At 45.4% G+C, this 6030-nt stretch overlaps 1 protein-coding gene across 2 annotated transcripts in view; it reads left to right on the top strand.

The window, feature by feature from the left end:
• Nucleotides 1-6030, top strand: part of MORC2 (MORC family CW-type zinc finger 2) — a 49541-nt gene that overhangs the window by 8102 nt on the left and 35409 nt on the right. The window lies entirely within an intron of this gene.

Below are 6030 nucleotides of genomic sequence, written 5' to 3'. Positions count from 1 at the left end.
CTCAGCATAAGAAGGACACGGACCTGTTGGAGCGGGTCCAGAAGAGGACCACGAAAATGATCAGGGGGATGGAACACCTCTCCTATGAAGAAAGGCTGAGAGAGTTGGGGTTGTTCAGCCTGGAGAAGAGAAGGCTTCGAGGAGACCTTATTGCAGCCTATCAGGACTTAAAGGGGGCTGATAAAAAAGATGGCGGCAGACTTTTTAGCAGGGCCTGTTGCAACAGGACAAGGGGGAATGGCTTTAAACTAAAGGGGGGTAGATTTAGACTAGATATAAGGAAGAAATTTTTTACGCTGAGGGTGGTGAGACACTGGCACAGGTTGCCCAGAGAGGTGGTGGATGCCCCACCCCTGGAAACATTCCAGGTCGGGTTGGATGGGGCTCTGATCAACCTGATGTAGTTGAAGATGTCCCTGCCCATGGCAGGGGGGTTGGACTAGATGACTTTTCATCTAGTCAAGGGAACTAAGTTCCCTTCCAACCCAAACTATTCTGTGATTCTATGATTCTGTGAAAGTGCTGCCTTGTTGTAGAAGGTGACCAGATCAGTCAGGCGTGACTTGCCTTTGGTAAATCTGTGCTGGCTTATCCCAATCACCGCGTCATTTGGCTTGTAATACTTTTTAAGAGGACTCATTCCATTGCTTTCCCAGGGATTGAAGTAAATATATCAGTTCTTGCTCCTTTAAACTGTATTTTTGAAGTTTGGAAGCTCAAAAGCTTTTGTTTTACTGGGTGCAGTTAATTATGTCTTGGTTACTTTATTAGATCTTGTATTTTTAAACACTGTTTATCCAAGGCTAACAACGGTGAGGAATGATGTTTAAATGTAACTGGGATTCTAGCACTTATTTTGAAGTGTGTGTACATGCTTTTGTGTGTAGGCAGTGACACTCGGGGGACCACTCTCAGGGGGAGTGGTCTACATATTTCTCAGGGGAAAATGTCTGTTTAACCTTGTAGCACATTGATGTTTCCTCTCAAGTTAACAGATTTTTGAAATAAGTCGCAGGAATGTATATCAAACTGATTTGTTAATCACTAGCTGTATTCAGCCATTTCCCTCAGGTGGCTGGGTATCTTGTGTTTGTCACGGTGATGAAAGACATCAGAGTTTCTCCTCTGTTCCCCTGTCCCAGGGAAAGCTTGACTGGAAGTAACCTTGGTTTAGGCTGACTTCCCCCAGGTAGTAAATTAGATATTTGGCTCTGGGATATTTTTTGAGGATGCTGTCGAGTCCACTGCAAGTACTCTACCTAATGCAAACGTAGCAGATGAATTTATGGAGAAGACAGGAAGGATAATTTTCTGTGCTCAGATTGGGACCTTCTTTAGTGTGTTCTCAACTGGAGAACTTGGAAATATGAGAGGACTCTCCTCAAAGGGTGAAGCCAGGTCTGACTTCAGTGGCTGCCTTGTGACCCATAGTGGGGGAGCAGGGAGGTATGGCTAGTGACCCATAGCGGGGGAACAGGCAGCTGCCTGCAGGGATGCCAGTGGTGCGTTGTGCGTCAGCCAGTGCATGTGCTGTAACAGCCTGTCTGTTGTTCAGGAGGATGCTCTGTTGTTGTCCTGGAGGACCAACAGTCAGGAACTAAACAGCTCCATCCCCCAGTTCTTCATCCCAGGCATCTGATGTTTCTTATTAGGAAACTTTTTATCTGTGCCCTTGATTCCTTTTCTTGGTCTCTGAAGATCAATCTGCCATCCTGAGTGAATTCCTTCAGATTGTTCTTTCTCTCATCTGTTTGGCATAGATCACATTGCTCCCCTTGTTGTTGCCAGGGAGTTTGTTTTTTTTTTTTTAAATCCAGTAACTCTGAGACATGACAAAACGAAAACAGTGTGACTAAAATAGCCTTAAGTGAAACTCCCTCCAGAGCCTTATCTCAAAAAAGCTGGAAAAAAAATAATTTGTACCTTGATTCTTGGGAGGAGGTAAAGATTAAATTTCTCCCAAAGGCAGCAAGCCTGAAGCAGAGAGAGATGCTCCCTTGCTCCTGAGTAGTCCCCTCTGCTCGGCATCATCTTTGTCCCTCTGCCCAGAAAGAAGAATCTTTATAGGGTGGTTTTGGACATCCAGCATTGAGTGATAAACCATATGGTCACTTTTTCTGAGAGAGGAAATGCTTCGGACAATTACTCTTTACCCTTTTTAGGCTTCTCAAAGTTTTCTTAAAGTAATTGTTGATACAACTTTTTGTATAGCAAAAGTGTTCCAGTAGCCTTCTCTTCTTAGAATATCCCCTATCCCCTTTTCTGACCAGGCTTTAAAACTAACACAGTAATAGTAATAGTAATAATAATAATAATATCATCAATATCCTCACCCAGATCTCAAATACGAAATAATCTAACGTTTTCTTTGTTCGGCTAGAAAATGCTGTAGTAGGCTGAAGGAAAGGAAAAGTTACTCTCATCCAGTCAAAAGTTGGTTTTGAAATAGTTGTGGACCTCCATTATGAACCTACTGAATTGAGGCAGTGAGGTGCTTGCACAGTTGTTCTGTATTTTTGCCTTGTAATTTGTGGCTTTAAATCTGAATGTCATTTCAATGGAATATGGCATTCTGACACCCAGCTCAGTGATTTCGTGTTAGACCAATAGTGTCAGTACTAAACATCTTACTGTAAAAACTCACTGTCAGTACTGGTGGACCTAGGTAAGTCTCCTGTATGTTTAAATCCAGCTTGTCCACGGGCTCAGCCTCCATGTAGCTGGCTGGTGGGATGTCCCATGCTCCCTCACAGCTTGTGTATGCGTTTGAGGGCTGTAATTGTTGTTAGCCTTCCTGTTAAGGCACTTCGTGTTCCTTGTCTCTGGAATTGCATTTCATTTCTCCCGGTAAACTCAATGGTGAAATGATTGCTATCTCTTGGGGGAAGGAAGAGGAATTGTTCTGTCCTATGGATGATGTTAAAAGGCTTTATCCCTTGAACAATAGAAAGGCTTGAGCTGAAAATGACAGACCCTCTCAGCTGTAAAGCCATCACGTCCTTTCATTTTGTCCTGTGCTAATAAAATACTCGTTAATTGCTGCGGTACTTGCTAGTACTGCCTTTTCACCCACAGCTGTCCTGCTGTCAGTAGTCCAGCAATCTGCTGCGAAAATTAGCTTTTGTCTTACTAGTGCATTAATTAATCATAGTGTTCAGTTCAATGCCATGAAGAAAAAGTAATGTTTATCCCGAATTCAAGACTTTTTTTGTGGTACTGACTTATGCTCTAGTGGCAGTGGTTTTGAGGCTGTGGTGTCAGCAGTACACGCAGTACAGCAGAGCTGCAGTGTCCCAGGGTATGTTTTGGTTTATGAGCATGTTGATAATTGCGGTGGACAGAACAGATCATCTTGTGGACATTTTTTTGTAAAAAGAAACGTCTTCATGCAGTTTGGATGGGGCATTGGGCTAGTTGGAAACTTAAAACTCTTTTTGTCAGCATAATGGCATCTGTACAAAGCTTTTGATAATGTAAATGCCATCGAGCAATGTGTATCTTACAGGGCTGTATGGTAGAGCTTCAGGATGAGACTTTGGCTTGGGCTTCTGGCTTTTTCCATGCTATAGTCTTTCTGTGCTACTTACAGTGGTGAATAAGTTTATCTAAAAGATATGTGTGTGTGTCTGTATATTTGTCATGGTTTAACTCCAGCTGGCAACTAAGCACTACACAGCCGCTCACTCTACTCACCCCCCCGGTGGGATGGGGGAGAGAATTGGAAGAGTAAAAGTGAGAAAACTCGTGGGTTGAGATAGAGTTTAACAGGTAAAAGCAAAAGCCGTGCACACAAGCAAAGCAGAACAAGGAATTCATTCACTGCTTCACAGTGAATTCATTCACCTTCACAATGAAGCTGGTGAAGGGTCTGGAGAACAAGTCTTATGAGGAGTGGCTGAAGGAACTGAGACTGTTTAGTCTGGAGAAGAGGAGGCTCCAGGGAGACCTCATCGCTCTCTACAACTACCTGAAAGGAGGTTGTAGGTCGGTCTCTCCTCCCAAGTAACAAGCGATAGGACGAGAGGAAATGGCCTCAAGTTGCGCCAGGGGAGGTTTAGATTGGACGTGAGGAAAAATTTCTTTACCGAAAGAGTGGTTAAACATTGGAACAGGCTGCCCAGGGAAGTGGTTGAGTCACCATCCCTGGAGGTATTTAAAAGACGTGTAGATGAGGCGCTTAGGGACATGGTTTAATGGGCGTGGTGGTGTTGGGTTACGGTTGGACTCGATGATCTTAGAGGTCTTTTCCAACCTTAATGATTCTATGATTCTATGCTTCCCATTGGCAGGCAGGTGTTCAGCCATCTCCAGGAAAGCAGGGCTCCATCACACGTAACGGTGACTTGGGAAGGAAAATGCCATCACTCCGAAAGTGCCCCCCTTCCTTCTTCTTCCCCCAGCTTTATATTGCTGAGCATGACGTCCTGTGGTGTGGAATATTCCTTTGGTCAGTTGGGGACAGCTGTCCTGGCTGTGTCCCCTCCCAACTTCTTGTGCACCCCCAGCCTACTTGCTGGGAAAAGGCCTTGATGCTGTGCAAGCACTGTTCAGCAGTAACGAAAACATCTCTGTAGTATCAACAGAGATGATGTGTTTTCAGCACAAATCCAAAACATAGCCCCATGCTAGTTCCTATGAAGAAAATTAACTCTATCCCAGCCAAACCCAGCACATTCTCCACCCCTTATTCCATACCATTTATGTCATGCTCAGATCCCACACTATCCAATACATCCTCATTAACCACCACCACCCTTCCTACCTTTCACAGATATCATTCCCTTAGTCTATGGACCACCTGTATAAAATGTCTTAAAATGTCCACAAAATGTCCATGACTTTGGGCTCCATCTGTTATGATGGTCACTCAGGACAGGGAGAGGTGGTGTGTTGTGTGGAATTATTGGGCACCAAAGACAGCTCAGGTCGGGTCACTGCTGCATTTGCACTGCTTCTTGTAAGGCTTGTTCTCCATTGTTTCAGGTGGTTCCTTTTGGTAGTTCCTATAACATGCAACTCAAATCATGGGTTACAACAATTTAAAGGTATTTCCATTACAGTCTCCCCCCTGGTCCCTTTGGGCCAGGTTATAGGGTTTAACATTGCAATGAACTCCTCCCCTTGCTCCTTGCCTGGCTAGCAACAAGGGGTTCCTGCTATAGTAATTCCCATAACATGCAACTCAAATCCCGGGTTACAACAATTTAAAGGTATTTCCATTACAATCTCCACTCCTGGTCCCTTTAGACCAGACCATCGGGTTTAACATCGCAATGAACTCCTCCTCTTGCCCCTGCTCCTGCTTGGACTTATCCACAGACTGCAGTCCCTTAGGGATGTACCTGCTCCAAGTGGAGCTTTAGCTATGAGCCACAGTCTCTTCAGGGGTATACCTGCTGTGGCATAGACTTAGCCACAGATGCTTTGAGGTGTACCTTCTCCAGCGTGGACTTACCCTTGGGCCACAATCCCTTCAGAGGTGTACCTGCTGCGGCACAGACATAACCACAGCCACAGGCGCTTAGAGATGTACCTGCTCTGGCATTGGCTTATCGACAGCCACAGACATTTCTGGGTGTCCTGCTCCTGTGTGGACTCATCCACAGGTCACAGTCCCTTTGACTGGAGTTACACTGGAGTTCCAGCCTGTCCAGTACAGCAAAACGGAAGCAGCAGCGATGCCCTGGCCATCTGCCAGCCCAGGTGCATGGCCATTGCTGTTATCAAAATGTTCCCAGGCACAGCAGAGTAAGATGATCAGCACTGCAAAAAGCAGCCACCAACGAGCACTAGACTCTAATATACAGTGAGGCAAGCGAGCCCCATGGCAAGCACAGGCGCCTGCCAATTAATAGCTAAACAGCAATAACAGCTATAAGTTTGATCTAGCACATTCCAGTCAAACCTGTTGTTACCTCGAACCCTTCGAGCCCCATGTTGGGTGCCAAAAAGGATTGTCGTGGCTTAACCCCAGCTGGCAACTGAGCACCATACAGCTGCTCGCTCGCTCCTCCCCAGTGGTGGGGGAGG

Source organism: Pygoscelis adeliae, unplaced genomic scaffold (assembly GCF_000699105.1).
Source record: "Pygoscelis adeliae isolate BGI_AS28 unplaced genomic scaffold, ASM69910v1 Scaffold210, whole genome shotgun sequence".
In the NCBI taxonomy this organism is placed as follows: domain Eukaryota; kingdom Metazoa; phylum Chordata; class Aves; order Sphenisciformes; family Spheniscidae; genus Pygoscelis; species Pygoscelis adeliae.
The sequence above is the reverse complement of the archived record's forward strand: the minus strand, read 5'-3'. Positions and strand labels throughout refer to the sequence as shown.